This window comes from Oncorhynchus gorbuscha, linkage group LG05 (assembly GCF_021184085.1).
Source record: "Oncorhynchus gorbuscha isolate QuinsamMale2020 ecotype Even-year linkage group LG05, OgorEven_v1.0, whole genome shotgun sequence".
NCBI classification, from domain to species: domain Eukaryota; kingdom Metazoa; phylum Chordata; class Actinopteri; order Salmoniformes; family Salmonidae; genus Oncorhynchus; species Oncorhynchus gorbuscha.
The window spans coordinates 5,013,494-5,030,245 of record NC_060177.1 but is presented as its reverse complement, the minus strand read 5'-3'; the positions used below and the strand labels follow the sequence as shown (position 1 = coordinate 5,030,245).

At 44.2% G+C, this 16,752-nt stretch overlaps 1 pseudogene; it reads left to right on the top strand.

Moving 5' to 3' along the window:
- Nucleotides 1-16,752, top strand: part of LOC124035380 — an 84,192-nt pseudogene that overhangs the window by 44,018 nt on the left and 23,422 nt on the right.

Sequence of the window (16,752 nt, the reverse complement as noted above, 5' to 3'; positions counted from 1 at the left end):
CCATCTGGCATCGATGGAGTCACTGATAACAGCTGTGGGGTTCACCTTCTCTATCTAACTACCATCTGGCATCGATGGAGTCACTGATAACAGCTGTGGGGTTCACCTTCTCTATCTAACTACCATCTGGCATCGATGGAGTCACTGATAACAGCTGTGGGGTTCACCTTCTCTATCTAACTACCATCTGGCATCGATGGAGTCACTGATAACAGCTGTGGGGTTCACCTTCTCTATCTAACTACCATCTGGCATCGATGGAGTCACTGATAACAGCTGTGGGGTTCACCTTCTCTATCTAACTACCATCTGGCATCGATGGAGTCACTGATAACAGCTGTGGGGTTCACCTTCTCTATCTAACTACCATCTGGCATCGATGGAGTCACTGATAACAGCTGTGGGGTTCACCTTCTCTATCTAACTACCATCTGGCATCGATGGAGTCACTGATAACAGCTGTGGGGTTCACCTATTCATCTATCTAACTACCATCTGGCATCGATGGAGTCACTGATAACAGCTGTGGGGTTCACCTTCTCTATCTAACTACCATCTGGCATCGATGGAGTCACTGATAACAGCTGTGGGGTTCACCTTCTCTATCTAACTACCATCTGGCATCGATGGAGTCACTGATAACAGCTGTGGGGTTCACCTTCTCTATCTAACTACCATCTGGCATCGATGGAGTCACTGATAACAGCTGTGGGGTTCACCTTCTCTATCTAACTACCATCTGGCATCGATGGAGTCACTGATAACAGCTGTGGGGTTCACCTTCTCTATCTAACTACCATCTGGCATCGATGGAGTCACTGATAACAGCTGTGAGAGAAAAACACAGCCAGTTTGCTTTTTACAGTGTGGGACCCACAATCAATATTTTGTGGGATGAAAGGAGAGGTGCACTAAGCACAGCTTGTCCTATTTCACCCCAGGACGACGTGTCACGGATCAATAAGCAGATATTGAGTACGTTAGTAAAGCTGTCTGCCATTAATCTGTATTGGCAGAAGACATTGATGAGCGTCGCCCTGTCCCCAACACCACAGATTAATCAGTGTAGTTTGTTATTGGGTGGTTTGTTGTTGTGTGGTTTGTTGTTGTGTAGTTTGTTATTGGGTGGTTTGTTGTTGTGTGGTTTGTTGTTGTGTAGTTTGTTATTGGGTGGTTTGTTGTTGGGTAGTTTGTTGTTGGGTGGTTTGTTATTGGGTGGTTTGTTGTTGGGTGGTTTGTTTTGGGGTAGTTTGATGGGTGGTTTGTTGTTGGGTGGTTTGTTTTGGGGTAGTTTGATGGGTGGTTTGTTATTGGGTGGTTTGTTGTTGGGTAGTTTGTTGGGTAGTTTGATGGGTGGTTTGTTATTGGGTGGTTTGTTGTTGGGTGGTTTGTTGTTGTGTAGTTTGTTGTTGGGTAGTTTGTTGTTGGGTAGTTTGTTGTTGGGTAGTTTGTTGTTGGGTAGTTTGTTGTTGGGTAGTTTGTTGTTGGGTAGTTTGTTGTGTGGTTTGTTGTTGGGTAGTTTGTTGTTGGGTAGTTTGTTGGGTAGTTTGTTGGGTAGTTTGTTGTGTAGTTTGTTGTGTGGTTTGTTGTTGGGTAGTTTGTTGTTGGGTAGTTTGTTGTTTGTTGTTGGGTGGTTTGTTGTTGTGTGGTTTGTTGTTGGGTAGTTTGTTGTGTGGTTTGTTGTTGGGTAGTTTGTTGGGTAGTTTGTTGTGTAGTTTGTTGTGTGGTTTGTTGTTGGGTAGTTTGTTGGGTAGTTTGTTGTTGGGTGGTTTGTTGTTGGGTAGTTTGTTGTTGGGTAGTTTGTTGTTGGGTAGTTTGTTGTTGGGTAGTTTGTTGTTGGGTAGTTTGTTGTTGTGGTTTGTTGTTGGGTAGTTTGTTGTTGGGTAGTTTGTTGTTGTTTGGTGGTTTGTTGTTGGGTAGTTTGTTGTGTGGTTTGTTGTTGGGTAGTTTGTTGTTGGGTAGTTTGTTGTGTGGTTTGTTGTTGGGTAGTTTGTTGTGTAGTTTGTTGTGTGGTTTGTTGTTGGGTAGTTTGTTGGGTAGTTTGTTGTTGGGTGGTTTGTTGGGTAGTTTGTTGTGTGGTTTGTTGTTGGGTAGTTTGTTGTTGGGTAGTTTGTTGTGTGGTTTGTTGTTGGGTAGTTTGTTGGGTAGTTTGTTGGGTAGTTTGTTGTGTAGTTTGTTGTGTAGTTTGTTGTGTGGTTTGTTGTTGGGTAGTTTGTTGGGTAGTTTGTTGTTGGGTGGTTTGTTGTTGGGTAGTTTGTTGGGTAGTTTGTTGTGTGGTTTGTTGTTGGGTAGTTTGTTGTTGGGTAGTTTGTTGTGTGGTTTGTTGTTGGGTAGGTTGTTGGGTAGTTTGTTGGGTAGTTTGTTGTTGGGTGGTTTGTTGTTGGGTAGTTTGTTGTTGGGTAGTTTGTTGTTGGGTAGTTTGTTGTTGGGTAGTTTGTTGTTGGGATAGTTTGTTGTTGGGTAGTTTGTTGTTGGGATAGTTTGTTGTTGGGTAGTTTGTTGGGTAGTTTGTTGTTGGGTAGTTTGTTGTTGGGTAGTTTGTTGGGTAGTTTGTTGTTGGGTGGTTTGTTGTTGGGTAGTTTGTTGTTGGGTGGTTTGTTGTTGGGTAGTTTGTTGGGTAGTTTGTTGTTGGGTGGTTTGTTGTTGGGTAGTTTGTTGTTGGGTAGTTTGTTGTTGGGTAGTTTGTTGTTGGGTAGTTTGTTGGGTAGTTTGTTGTGTGGTTTGTTGTTGGGTAGTTTGTTGTTGGGTAGTTTGTTGTGTGGTTTGTTGTTGGGTAGTTTGTTGTTGGGTAGTTTGTTGGGTAGTTTGTTGTTGGGTGGTTTGTTGTTGGGTAGTTTGTTGTTGGGTAGTTTGTTGTTGGGTAGTTTGTTGTTGGGTAGTTTTTGTTGGGTGGTTTGTTGTTGTGGTTTGTTGTTGGGTAGTTTGTTGTTGGGTAGTTTGTTGTTGGGTGGTTTGTTGTTGGGTAGTTTGTTGTTGGGTAGTTTGTTGTTGGGTAGTTTGTTGTTGGGTGGTTTGTTGTTGGGTAGTTTGTTGTTGGGTAGTTTGTTGTTGGGTAGTTTGTTGTTGGGTGGTTTGTTGTTGGGTAGTTTGTTGTTGGGTAGTTTGTTGTTGGGTGGTTTGTTGTTGGGTAGTTTGTTGTTGGGTAGTTTGTTGTTGGGTAGTTTGTTGTTGGGTGGTTTGTTGTTGGGTAGTTTGTTGTTGGGTAGTTTGTTGTTGGGTAGTTTGTTGTGTGGGTTGTTGTTGGGTGGATTGTTGTTGGGTGGATTGTTATTGGGAAAGGGGGGGATACCTTGTCAGTTGTATAACTGAATGCCTTCAACTGAAATGTGTCATCCACATTCAACCCTCTGAATCAGAGAGGGGGGGGGGCTGCCTTAATCAACATCCACGTCAAAGGAACCCAGGAACAGTGGGTTAACTGCCTTGTTCAGGGGAACAGTGGGTTAACTGCCTTGTTCAGGGGAACAGTGGGTTAACTGCCTTGTTCAGGGGAACAGTGGGTTAACTGCTTTGTTCAGGGAACAGTGGGTTAACTGCCTTGTTCAGGGGAACAGTGGGTTAACTGCCTTGTTCAGGGGAACAGTGGGTTAACTGCCTTGTTCAGGGGAACAGTGGGTTAACTGCCTGTTCAGGGAACAGTGGGTTAACTGCCTTGTTCAGGGGAACAGTGGGTTAACTGCCTTGTTCAGGGGAACAGTGGGTTAACTGCCTTGTTCAGGGGAACAGTGGGTTAACTGCCTTGTTCAGGGGAACAGTGGGTTAACTGCCTTGTTCAGGGGAACAGTGGGTTAACTGCCTTGTTCAGGGGAACAGTGGGTTAACTGCCTTGTTCAGGGGAACAGTGGGTTAACTGCCTTGTTCAGGGGAACAGTGGGTTAACTGCCTTGTTCAGGGGCACAGTGGGTTAACTGCCTTGTTCAGGGGAACAGTGTGTTAACTGCCTTGTTCAGGGAACAGTGTGTTAACTGCCTTGTTCAGGGGAACAGTGGGTTAACTGCCTTGTTCAGGGGAACAGTGGGTTAACTGCCTTGTTCAGGGAACAGTGGGTTAACTGCCTTGTTCAGGGGAACAGTGGGTTAACTGCCTTGTTCAGGGAACAGTGGGTTAACTGCCTTGTTCAGGTGAACAGTGGGTTAACTGCCTTGTTCAGGGGAACAGTGACTTAACTGCCTTGTTCAGGGAACAGTGGGTTAACTGCCTTGTTCAGGGGAACAGTGGGTTAACTGCCTTGTTCAGGGGAACAGTGGGTTAACTGCCTTGTTCAGGGGAACAGTGGGTTAACTGCCTTGTTCAGGTGAACAGTGGGTTAACTGCCTTGTTCAGGGAACAGTGACTTAACTGCCTTGTTCAGGGGAACAGTGGGTTAACTGCCTTGTTCAGGGAACAGTGGGTTAACTGCCTTGTTCAGGGGAACAGTGGGTTAACTGCCTTGTTCAGGGGAACAGTGGGTTAACTGCCTTGTTCAGGGGCACAGTGGGTTAACTGCCTTGTTCAGGGGAACAGTGTGTTAACTCCTTGTTCAGTTTGGGAACAGTGTGTTAACTGCCTTGTTCAGGGGAACAGTGGGTTAACTGCCTTGTTCAGGGGAACAGTGGGTTAACTGCCTTGTTCAGGGGAACAGTGGGTTAACTGCCTTGTTCAGGGGAACAGTGGGTTAACTGCCTTGTTCAGGGGAACAGTGGGTTAACTGCCTTGTTCAGGTGAACAGTGGGTTAACTGCCTGTTCAGGGGAACAGTGACTTAACTGCCTTGTTCAGGGAACAGTGGGTTAACTGCCTTGTTCAGGGGAACAGTGGGTTAACTGCCTTGTTCAGGGGAACAGTGGGTTAACTGCCTTGTTCAGGGGAACAGTGGGTTAACTGCCTTGTTCAGGTGAACAGTGGGTTAACTGCCTTGTTCAGGGGAACAGTGACTTAACTGCCTTGTTCAGGGGAACAGTGGGTTAACTGCCTTGTTCAGGGGAACAGTGGGTTAACTGCCTTGTTCAGGGGAACAGTGGGTTAACTGCCTTGTTCAGGGAACAGTGGGTTAACTGCCTTGTTCAGGGGCAAACTCTAGTGTTTAGGGCTGATGACAATCTGTTTACTTCCAAAGAGCTTTCTCCACTCTAGGGTTTAGGGCTGATGACAAACTGTTGTCAGTAATGTGTCTGTTCCTCCAGGTCCCCTGGGCCAGTCCAGCTGTCAGAGTGATGAGTTCCTGTCTGTAGTTTGTCAGTAATGTGTCTGTTCCTCCAGGTCCCCTGGGCCAGTCCAGCTGTCAGAGTGATGAGTTCCTGTCTGTAGTTTGTCAGTAATGTGTCTGTTCCTCCAGGTCCCCTGGGCCAGTCCAGCTGTCAGAGGGATGAGTTCCTGTCTGTAGTTTGTCAGTAATGTGTCTGTTCCTCCAGGTCCCCTGGGGTCCAGCTGTCAGAGTGATGAGTTCCTGTCTGTAGTTTGTCAGTAATGTGTCTGTTCCTCCAGGTCCCCTGGGCCAGTCCAGCTGTCAGAGGGATGAGTTCCTGTCTGTAGTTTGTCAGTAATGTGTCTGTTCCTCCAGGTCCCCTGGGCCAGTCTCAGAGGGATGAGTTCCTGTCTGTAGTTTGTCAGTATTGTGTCTGTTCCTCCAGGTCCCCTGGGCCAGTCCAGCTGTCAGAGTGATGAGTTCCTGTCTGTAGTTTGTCAGTAATGTGTCTGTTCCTCCAGGTCCCCTGGGCCAGTCCAGCTGTCAGAGGGATGAGTTCCTGTCTGTAGTTTGTCAGTAATGTGTCTGTTCCTCCAGGTCCCCTGGGCCAGTCCAGCTGTCAGAGGGATGAGTTCCTGTCTGTAGTTTGTCAGTAATGTGTCTGTTCCTCCAGGTCCCCTGGGCCAGTCCAGCTGTCAGAGGGATGAGTTCCTGTGTGGTAACGGTAAATGTCTTCCCCGGACGTGGCGCTGTAACGGCCTGGATGAGTGCTTCCTACCGACGAACGGGGTTGGTGGCCCCCCTCCGACCCCTTCGCACCTCCCTCTGCGTCCCGGGGCACCGCCCCTGTACCCAGGCCCAGGTAGGTAACCCAGAGGTTAGGGAGTTGCAGGCCAGCAACCCATAGAAACTCTGATAGGCACGGGCTTACACTGGGCCGACCCATTGCTTCCTACGTCTCGGGGGGGATTGGGCCGACCCATTGCTTCCTACGTCTCGGGGTTGATTGGGTTGACCCATTGCTTCCTACGTCTCGGGGGGATTGGGTTGACCCATTGCTTCCTATGTCTCGGGGGTTGGTGGGTTGACCCATTGCTTACTACGTCTCGGGGGTTGGTGGGTTGACCCATTTCTTCCTACGTCTCGGGGGGATTGGGTTGACCCATTGCTTCCTACGTCTCGGGGGGTTTGGGCCGACCCATTGCTTCCTACGTCTCGGGGGTTGGTGGGTTGACCCATTGCTTCCTACGTCTCGGGGGGATTGGGTTGACCCATTGCTTCCTACGTCTCCGGGGGTTGGTGGGTTGACCCATTGCTTCCTACGTCTCGGGGATTGGATTGGGTTGACCCATTGCTTCCTACGTCTCGGGGGATTGGGTTGACCCATTGCTTCCTACGTCTCGGGGGATTGGGTTGACCCATTGCTTCCTACGTCTCGGGGGATTGGGTTGACCCATTGCTTCCTACGTCTCGGGGGGATTGGGCCGACCCATTGCTTCCTATGTCTCGGGGGATTGGGCCGACCCATTGCTTCCTACGTCTCGGGGGGTTGGGGTTGACCCATTGCTTCCTACGTCTCGGGGGGATTGGGCCGACCCATTGCTTCCTACGTCTCGGGGGGGGTTGGTGGGTTGACCCATTGCTTCCTATGTCTCGGGGGATTGGGTTGACCCATTGCTTCTTACGTCTCGGGGTTGGTGGGCTGACCCATTGCTTCCTATGTCTCGGGGGATTGGGTTGACCCATTGCTTCCTACGTCTCGGGGGATTGGGCTGACCCATTGCTTCCTACGCCTCGGGGGGATTGGGTTGACCCATTGCTTCCTACGTCTCGGGGGGATTGGGTTTACCCATTGCTTCCTACATTTCGGGGGGGGGTTATGAGTATAAAATAACACATTTTCGTTCCCAGAGATAATAAGGAACGATAAAGTGGTGTTCTTCTCCTCCAGTCCACTCGCTGCCTGCCCCCTTCGCTGCGCTGCAACGGAGCCCGGGACTGCCCCGATGGCTCGGACGAGGCAGGGTGCCCCGACACGGCCTGCGGGAAACGCCTGGGGAACTTCTACGGAACATTCGCCTCCCCGGACTTCTTCCGTCCCAACCGCAGCGCTGTGGGGGAGCTGAGGTGCTCCTGGCTACTGGACACTCAGGTAGGGAGGAGTTCAACACCTTTACACAATCCATGATCTGATGGTTGCTAGGGACGATTATTTAACCTTTAACTAGGTAAGTCAGTTAAGAACAAATTCTTATTTACAATGACGGCCTACACCGACCAAACCCGGACGACGCTGGGCCAACTGTCTGCCGCTCTACGGGACTCCCGATCACGGCCGGTTGTGATACAGCCTGGATTCGAACCAGAGTGTCTGTAGCGACGCCTCTAGCGCTGAGATGCAGTGCCCTTCGCCACAGATGAATCCGTTCATCGTAGTTTGTATTTTTCCAAATAAATACGTTAATAAACCATAGTTTTCGTGGCAAAATATATTAAGACGCGTGCTGACTGATCTATAGCAGAGTTAGAGATGAACACATGCTGACTGATCTATAGCAGAGTTAGAGATGAACACATGCTGACTGATCTATAGCAGAGTTAGAGATGAACACATGCTGACTGATCTATAGCAGAGTTACACAGCTGAACACATGCTGACTGATCTATAGCAGAGTTAGAGATGAACACATGCTGACTGATCTATAGCAGAGTTAGAGATGAACACATGCTGACTGATCTATAGCAGAGTTACACAGCTGAACACATGCTGACTCATCTATAGCAGAGTTAAAGAGATGAACACATGCTGACTGATCTATAGCAGAGTTACATAGCTGAACACATGCAGACTGATCTATAGCAGAGTTACACAGCTGAACACATGCAGACTGATCTATAGCAGAGTTACATAGCTGAACACATGCTGACTGATCTATAGCAGAGTTAAAGAGATGAACACATGCTGACTGATCTATAGCAGAGTTAGAGATGAACAGATGCTGACTGATCTATAGCAGAGTTTCACAGCTGAACACATGCTGACTGATCTATAGCAGAGTTACACAGCTGAACACATGCTGACTGATCTATAGCAGAGTTACACAGCTGAACACATGCTGACTGATCTAAAGCAGAGTTAGAGATGAACACATGCTGACTGATCTATAGCAGAGTTAGAGATGAACACATGCTGACTGATCTATAGCAGAGTTAGAGCTGAACACATGCTTACTGATCTATAGCAGAGTTAGAGATGAACACATGCTGACTGATCTATAGCAGAGTTAGAGATGAACACATGCTGACTGATCTATAGCAGAGTTACACAGCTGAACACATGCAGACTGATCTATAGCAGAGTTAGAGATGAACACATGCTGACTGATCTATAGCAGAGTTAGAGATGAACACATGCTGACTGATCTATAGCAGAGTTAGAGCTGAACACATGCTTACTGATCTATAGCAGAGTTAGAGATGAACACATGCTGACTGATCTATAGCAGAGCTAGAGATGAACACATGCTGACTGATCTATAGCAGAGTTAGAGATGAACACATGCTGACTGATCTATAGCAGAGTTACACAGCTGAACACATGCTGACTGATCTATAGCAGAGTTACACAGCTGAACACATGCTGACTGATCTATAGCAGAGTTACACAGCTGAACACATGCTGACTGATCTATAGCAGAGTTAAATATGAACACATGCTGACTGATCTATAGCAGAGTTACACAGCTGAACACATGCTGACTGATCTATAGCAGAGTTACACAGCTGAACACATGCTGACTGATATATAGCAGAGTTAGAGATGAACACATGCTGACTGATCTATAAGCTCCATCAAAACAGAAGCTTGTTTAGTTGTCTGTCACAATGGAAAATCACTGAAATTAGTTATTTTTGATTTTTACGTTTTTTAATCAATACGTTTGATCGGTCGACTACTTGATGGATCTAACTCAGTCCTCCTCCTAGGACCCTAAGCCCATCGTGTTGCAGCTGGACCTGGGGTTAGGGCCAGGGACTCCCTCCATGTCTATGATGGGCTGGTCCAGAGAGCAGAGCGCCTCCTGCAGGCCCTGTCGCATCATAACAACAGGAGACCAGCCCTGTTAGAATCCAGTAGAGGACAGATGAGTCTGCAGTACCTGGCCCAACCACTCAGCCCTGGGCATGGGTTCAACGCTACATACCAGGTAGGCTAACCCTGACCCTAACCTTGACCTTAACCCTGACCCTAACCCTGACCCTAACACCACACAGCCCTGGGCATGGGTTCAACGCTACATACCAGGTAGGCTAACCCTGACCTTAACCCTGACCTTAACCCCGACCCTAACCCTGACCCTATCACTGACCCTAACCCTGACCTTAACCCTGACCCTAACACCACTCAGCCCTGGGCATGGATTCAACTCTACATACCAGGTAGGCTAACCCTGACCCTAACCCTGACCTTAACCCTGACCATAACCCTGACCCTAGCACCACACAGCCCTGGACATGGGTTCAATGCTACATACCAGGTAGGCTAACCCTGACCCTAACCCTGACCTTAACCCTGACCCTAACCCTGACCCTAACACCACACAGCCCTGGGCATGGGTTCAATGCTACATACCAGGTAGGCTAACCCTGACCCTAACCCTGACCTTAACCCTGACACTAAACCTGACCCTAACCCTGACCCTAACACCACACAGCCCTGGGCATGGGTTCAATGCTACATACCAGGTAGGCTAACCCTGACCCTAACCCTGACCTTAACCCTGACCATAACCCTGACCATAACCCTGACCTTAACCATGACCCTAACCCTGACCTTAACCCTGACCTTAACCCTGACCCTAACCCTGACCCTAACACCACTCAGCCCTGGGCATGGATTCAACTCTACATACCAGGTAGAATAACCCTGACAGGAGACTAGTACCCAGAGTTTATCCTGACCAGACAGAAGACTAGTACCCAGAGTTTATCCTAAGCACACAGAAGACTAGTACCCAGAGTTTATCATGACCAGACAGAAGACTAGTACCCAGAGTTTATCCTGACCAGACAGAAGACTAGTACCCAGAGTTTATCCTGACCAGACAGAAGACTAGTACCCAGAGTTTATCCTGAGCACACAGAAGACTAGTACCCAGAGTTTATCCTGACCAGACAGAAGACTAGTACCCAGAGTTTATCCTAACCAGACAGAAGACTAAGACTAGTACCCAGAGTTTATCCTGACCAGACAGAAGACTAAGACTAGTACCCAGAGTTTATCCTGACCAGACAGAAGACTGTACCCAGAGTTTATCCTAACCAGACAGAAGACTAGTACCAGAGTTTATCCTGACCAGACAGAAGACTAGTACCCAGAGTTTATCCTGACCAGACAGAAGACTAGTACCCAGAGTTTATCCTGACCAGACAGAAGACTAGTACCCAGAGTTTATCCTGACCAGACAGAAGACTAGTACCCAGAGATGACTTCACGAGGACGTTTCCTGTTCTATCCTGTAGGTGAAAGGTTACTGTTTCCCTGGGGAACACCCGTGCGGATTGCACCAGGGCTAAAAATCTGAACGGCAGCGCTGTGACGGGTACTGGCAAACCCTTCAGGGGCGCAACGAGGTAAAAAGTGTCCAGTTTGCCAGGATGGGGAGTAACCCTGTGAGGGGGCATTCTGGGGCATTGTGCTAAACCCTGCCTCTGAAAGATGCAACAACCAGAAGAAGGTATCAATCAATCAATCAATCAATCAATACTTTATTATCCTGTTGTGCAATTGTGAAAAAAAAAATCATTGTGCTAAACTCCTGGATGTAGGAGAGAAACCCTTCGGTTGAAAACATTCTAGTTACAGTCTATTTCCTGACTATGATTCTAATGATCGTTGTGTCGAAAAACAGGCTTTTAATACAATCAAATCAAATTATTATTTAATAACAGTGAAATGCTTACTGACGGCCCTTTACTCAATAAAGATCCAGATTAAAATTTATTCAAATGAAATAGTGACATAAGGAATTTAATAAAAGAGGACAGTGAATTAAAAAAATTATCTATTTAGTTGCTTAATTCTTCCAAATATATTATTGTGTTTGTTGTCGGCCTTCTGCTAATTCTTAGATTATTTTTAACAGAAAGTCACGTTCTGACCTTTATTTCCTTTGTTTTGTCTTTATTTAGTATGGTCAGGGTGTGAGTTGGGGTGGGCAGTCTGTGTTTTGTCTTTATTTAGTATGGTCAGGGTGTGAGTTGGGGTGGGCAGTCCGTGTTTTGTCTTTATTTAGTATGGTCAGGGTGTGAGTTGGGGTGGGCAGTCTGTGTTTTGTCTTTATTTAGTATGGTCAGGGTGTGAGTTGGGGTGGGCAGTCTGTGTTTTGTCTTTATTTAGTGTTGGTCAGGGCGTGAGTTGGGGTGGGCAGTCTGTGTTTTGTCTTTATTTAGTATGGTCAGGGCGTGAGTTGGGGTGGGCAGTCTGTGTTTTGTCTTTATTTAGTGTTGGTCAGGGCGTGAGTTGGGGTGGGCAGTCTTTGTTTTGTCTTAATTTAGTATGGTCAGGGCGTGAGTTGGGGTGGGCAGTCTGTGTTTTGTCTTTATTTAGTGTTGGTCAGGGCGTGAGTTGGGGTGGGCAGTCTGTGTTTTGTCTTTATTTAGTATGGTCAGGGCGTGAGTTGGGGTGGGCAGTCTGTGTTTTGTCTTTATTTAGTGTTGGTCAGGGCGTGAGTTGGGGTGGGCAGTCTGTGTTTTGTCTTTATTTAGTGTTGGTCAGGGTGTGAGTTGGGGTGGGCAGTCTGTGTTTTGTCTTTATTTAGTATGGTCAGGGTGTGAGTTGGTGTGGGCAGTCTGTGTTTTGTCTTTATTTAGTGTTGGTCAGGGTGAGTTGGGGTGGGCAGTCTGTGTTTTGTCTTTATTTAGTGTTGGTCAGGGCGTGAGTTGGGGTGGGCAGTCTGTGTTTTGTCTTTATTTAGTGTTGGTCAGGGCGTGAGTTGGGGTGGGCAGTCTGTGTTTTGTCTTTATTTAGTATGGTCAGGGTGTGAGTTGGGGTGGGCAGTCTGTGTTTTGTCTTTATTTAGTATGGTCAGGGTGTGAGTTGGGGTGGGCAGTCTGTGTTTTGTCTTTATTTAGTATGGTCAGGGTGTGAGTTGGGGTGGGCAGTCTGTGTTTTGTCTTTATTTAGTATGGTCAGGGTGTGAGTTGGGGTGGGCAGTCTGTGTTTTGTCTTTATTTAGTATGGTCAGGGTGTGAGTTGGGGTGGGCAGTCTGTGTTTTGTCTTTATTTAGTATGGTCAGGGTGTGAGTTGGGGTGGGCAGTCTGTGTTTTGTCTTTATTTAGTATGGTCAGGGCGTGAGTTGGGGTGGGCAGTCTGTGTTTTGTCTTTATTTAGTATGGTCAGGGTGTGAGTTGGGGTGGGCAGTCTGTGTTTTGTCTTTATTTAGTATGGTCAGGGCGTGAGTTGGGGTGGGCAGTCTATGTTTTGTCTTTATTTAGTATGGTCAGGGTGTGAGTTGGGGTGGGCAGTCTGTGTTTTGTCTTTATTTAGTATGGTCAGGGCGTGAGTTGGGGTGGGCAGTCTATGTTTTGTCTTTATTTAGTATGGTCAGGGTGTGAGTTGGGGTGGGCAGTCTATGTTTTGTCTTTATTTAGTGTTGGTCAGGGTGTGAGTTGGGGTGGGTAGTCTATGTTTTGTCTTTATTTAGTATGGTCAGGGCGAGAGTTGGGGTGGGCAGTCTATGTTTTGTGTTTCTATGTTTAGGTTTCTGTTTCGGCCTAGTATAGTCCTCAATCAGAGGCAGGTGTCGTTAGTTGTCTCTGATTGAGAATCATACTTAGGTAGCCTGGGTTTCACTGTTGGTTTGTGAAAAGCTGAAATGCCTTGAGTCAATTAGTGTCCCGCTCGTTGTCGTGGAAATGAGTCAATTAGTGTCCCGCTCGTTGTCGTGGAAATGAGTCAATTAGTGTCCCGCTCGTTGTCGTGGAAATGAGTCAATAAGTGTCCCGCTCGTTGTCGTGGAAATGAGTCAATTAGTGTCCCGCTCGTTGTCGTGGAAATGAGTCAATTAGTGTCCCGCTCGTTGTCGTGGAAATGAGTCAATTAGTGTCCCGCTCGTTGTCGTGGAAATGAGTCAATTAGTGTCCCGCTCGTTGTCGTGGAAATGAGTCAATTAGTGTCCCGCTCGTTGTCGTGGAAATGAGTCAATTAGTGTCCCGCTCGTTGTCGTGGAAATGAGTCAATTAGTGTCCCGCTCGTTGTCGTGGAAATGAGTCAATTAGTGTCCCGCTCGTTGTCGTGGAAATGAGTCAATTAGTGTCCCGCTCGTTGTCGTGGAAATGAGTCAATTAGTGTCCCGCTCGTTGTCGTGGAAATGAGTCAATTAGTGTCCCGCTCGTTGTCGTGGAAATGAGTCAATAAGTGTCCCGCTCGTTGTCGTGGAAATGAGTCAATAAGTGTCCCGCTCGTTGTCGTGGAAATGAGTCAATTAGTGTCCCGCTCGTTGTCGTGGAAATGAGTCAATAAGTGTCCCGCTCGTTGTCGTGGAAATGAGTCAATAAGTGTCCCGCTCGTTGTCGTGGAAATGAGTCAATAAGTGTCCCACTCGTTGTCGTGGAAATGACCAGACCAAGGTGCAGCATGGTGAGCGTACGTTTCTTTATTTGATAAACATCGCCAACAGAACAAAGAACAAGGACACGACGTGAAGATTACTTTGTTTATAATGCCACTAACAAAGACAACTACCCCCATAGTGAATATTACTTAGGCTATAATGCCACTAACATAGACAACTACCCCCATAGTGAATATTACTTTGTCTATAATGCCACTAACAAAGACAACTACCCACAAGTACAAAAGGAAAAAAGGCTGCCTAAGTTTGATTCCCAATCAGAGACAATGATAGACAGCTGTCCCTGATTGAGAACCCAAAACATAGAAACATACACACTGAGGAAGACAACATACTGATCAATATAATTTAATATACACACTGAGGAAGACAACATACTGATCAATATAATATAATATACACACTGAGGAAGACCACATACTGATCAATATTTAATATAATATACACACTGAGGAAGACAACATACTGATCAATATAATATAATATACACACTGAGGAAGACAACATACTGATCAATATAATATAATATACACACTGAGGAAGACCACATACTGATCAATATAATATACACACTGAGGAAGACAACATACTGATCGATATAATTTAATATACACACTGAGGAAGACAACATACTGATCAATATAATATAATATAATATACACACTGAGGAAGACAACATACTGATCAATATAATTTAATATACACACTGAGGAAGACCACATACTGATCAATATAATATAATATACACACTGAGGAAGACAACATACTGATCAATATAATATAATATACACACTGAGGAAGACAACATACTGATCAATATAATTTAATATACACACTGAGGAAGACCACATACTGATCAATATAATATAATATACACACTGAGGAAGACAACATACTGATCAATATAATATAATATACACACTGAGGAAGACAACATACTGATCAATATAATTTAATATACACACTGAGGAAGACCACATACTGATCAATATAATATAATATACACACTGAGGAAGACAACATACTGATCAATATAATATAATATACACACTGAGGAAGACAACATACTGATCAATATAATATAATATACACACTGAGGAAGACAACATACTGATCAATATAATATAATATAATATACACACTGAGGAAGACAACATACTGATCAATATAATATAATATACACACTGAGGAAGACAACATACTGATCAATATAATATAATATACACACTGAGGAAGACAACATACTGATCAATATAATATAATATAATATACACACTGAGGAAGACAACATACTGATCAATATAATATAATATAATATAATATACACACTGAGGAAGACAACATACTGATCAATATAATATAATATACACACTGAGGAAGACAACATACTGATCAATATAATATACACACTGAGGAAGACCACATGCTGATCAATATAATATAACATACACACTGAGGAAGACAACATACTGATCAATATAATATAATATACACACTGAGGAAGACAACATACTGATCAATATAATATACACACTGAGGAAGACAACATACTGATCAATATAATATAATATACACACTGAGGAAGACAACATACTGATCAATATAATATAATATAATCTAAACACTGAGGAAGACAACATACTGATCAATATAATATAATATACACACTGAGGAAGACAACATACTGATCAATATAATATAATATAATATAATATAATATACACACTGAGGAAGACAACATACTGATCAATATAATATAATATACACACTGAGGAAGACAACATACTGATCAATATAATATAATATACACACTGAGGAAGACAACATACTGATCAATATAATATAATATAATATACACACTGAGGAAGACAACATACTGATCAATATAATATAATATACACACTGAGGAAGACAACATACTGATCAATATAATATAATATAATATACACACTGAGGAAGACAACATACTGATCAATATAATATAATATACACACTGAGGAAGACAACATACTGATCAATATAATATAATATAATATACACACTGAGGAAGACAACATACTGATCAATATAATATAATATAATATACACACTGAGGAAGACAACATACTGATCAATATAATATAATATAATATACACACTGAGGAAGACAACATACTGATCAATATAATATAATATACACACTGAGGAAGACAACATACTGATCAATATAATATACACACTGAGGAAGACAACATACTGATCAATATAATATAATATAATATACACACTGAGGAAGACAACATGCTGATCAATATAATATAATATACACACTGAGGAAGACAACATACTGATCAATATAATATACACACTGAGGAAGACAACATACTGATCAATATAATATACACACTGAGGAAGACAACATACTGATCAATATAATATAATATAAAAAAACACACTGAGGAAGACAACATGCTGATCAATATAATATACACACTGAGGAAGACAACATGCTGATCAATATAATATAATATACACACTGAGGAAGACAACATACTGATCAATATAATATAATATACACACTGAGGAAGACAACATGCTGATCAATATAATATAATATACACACTGAGGAAGACAACATACTGATCAATATAATATAATATACACACTGAGGAAGACAACATGCTGATCAATATAATATAATATACACACTGAGGAAGACAACATGCTGATCAATATAATATAATATACACACTGAGGAAGATCACATACTGATCAATATAATATAATATACACACTGAGGAAGACAACATGCTGATCAATATAATATAATATAATATACACACTGAGGAAGACAACATACTGATCAATATAATATAATATAATATACACACTGAGGAAGACAACATGCTGATCAATATAATATAATATAATATACACACTGAGGAAGACAACATACTGATCAATATAATATAA